Raw genomic sequence first — 1,375 nt, 5'->3', positions numbered from 1 at the left:
ATATAAAATTTTTTTATATGTGCTTGCTGTTATTTTAATAACATGGTATAGCAAATCAATTTGATATTTTATAATCGAATATTTATATCTTTTCTTATTTTAATTTAGAATATATTAACAATTTGTAGCAAAAAATAAGAAAAATTAAATTACTCTGTAAATTAATGATTCAATTAAATTATATTTATTCTAACAACGTAATGTAATGTAAACGCGTGTGTATCACAGTTTATTTATGCTTTAACAATGATTTCAGCCGTGATTCCGGCGGGCGTGAGTGTGGCATATATATGCACACAGGTGAAAGCCTCAGTAGAAGAGGAACAGAGCAAAGCACTGTGGATTCCTAGAGGAGGTCCCTGACATAAAAGGGGGGGTCCCCACAAGCCGCAGTGGAAGTCAATCTAAATTCCACCAGGGGGCCCTTACGTCGTGCATATTTGCGAAAATTGTTGTGCAAAATCAGTTCTTTCATTTATGGTCTCTTGATTTCGGAAGAAGGATATAACGCGCTTCACAGATATTTTTGTTTAACAAAGTATCGCTCAATTTGGTTGTGATAGGATGAATTCTTGCGAACTATTTTGTTTTAGCGCATTTAACTCGTTGAATTATCAATATAAAACAGGTACGTATAAATATTTTAATTTTTGTCACGTTTCTTTCAGTTATTCGAAAACTATTATTTTGCTGACTCAGTTATACAAAGTTCTTTTCACAATTATCCGCATCAGTATGTCAATATATAGCTCATCTGTGATCACTATAAATCTATTGACTAATCTATAGAAACAACTACAAACTAAATTTATTTTTGAAGGATTATCTCATGTTCTTCTTGGAATTGACTTTTTTGACGAATATTGTAAGTAAAAAATATTAATGAAAATATCATAAAATTGGTGCCTGCTCTTTCAAGTATCTACTTGCTCATTATTGATTGGCTAAAAATAGCAAACAATTAATGTTCGATAATCAGATTGCTCTGATCTCCGATCGCGTATGATCAAGTGATGCAACGGGAAATGCAGCTAAAGTTGATAAGACCAATAATTTATACGAGACCATAATTGGATTGTTATAAAAAAAAATACTCGTCGTATTATGGCCCGTTACAAAATTGGTGGATTAATATTGACGAATTAATGTTGATTAGAAAAATAAGTTATAGTCGTTTTGGCGGCTATCACATTGCTAATTAACCCCTCAGACCAAACTGATGTACAGATTAAAATTGATAAAAAGTTGATTATTCTAAGTAGTAAAATTGTGTATAAAAATATTTATATTGCATTATATATATATATTTACATGACGTTATATTACATGTATAACGTAATATATGTATATATAATTTATATTTATATATATGTAT

The sequence above is a fragment of the Trachymyrmex septentrionalis genome, unplaced genomic scaffold, assembly GCF_001594115.1.
Source record: "Trachymyrmex septentrionalis isolate Tsep2-gDNA-1 unplaced genomic scaffold, Tsep1.0 scaffold78, whole genome shotgun sequence".
NCBI lineage: Eukaryota > Metazoa > Arthropoda > Insecta > Hymenoptera > Formicidae > Trachymyrmex > Trachymyrmex septentrionalis.
This window is presented reverse-complemented; position numbering follows the sequence as displayed.